Consider the following 391-nt stretch of genomic DNA (forward strand, 5'->3'; position numbering starts at 1 on the left):
CTGACATGAACGGATGTTCAGGAATATTAAGCTTGTGGTAGGTAAGTGAAATTTATGCCAGAGTTTATTTTCAAGCAATCCTTTTAAAAACGTGAATCCTACAATAGCTAAGATCTGGAAACAGCCCAAGTGCCCATCAGTAGCTGAGTAGATAAAAAAGCTGTGGTACATTTACACCATGGGATACTATGCAGGTATAAAAAAGAAGACCTCCAACCCTTTGAGATAGCATGGGGGGACCCCGAGTGTATTATGCTGAGTGAAATAAGCCAGGCAGAGAAAGATAAGTATCACATGATCTCATTCATATGTGGAATCTAATGAACAAAATAAACTGATGAACAAAATAGATCCAGAGACATAGAAGCATGGAACAGACTGACGAACTGCT

Source organism: Myotis brandtii, unplaced genomic scaffold (genome assembly GCF_000412655.1).
Source record: "Myotis brandtii unplaced genomic scaffold, ASM41265v1 scaffold123, whole genome shotgun sequence".
NCBI lineage: Eukaryota > Metazoa > Chordata > Mammalia > Chiroptera > Vespertilionidae > Myotis > Myotis brandtii.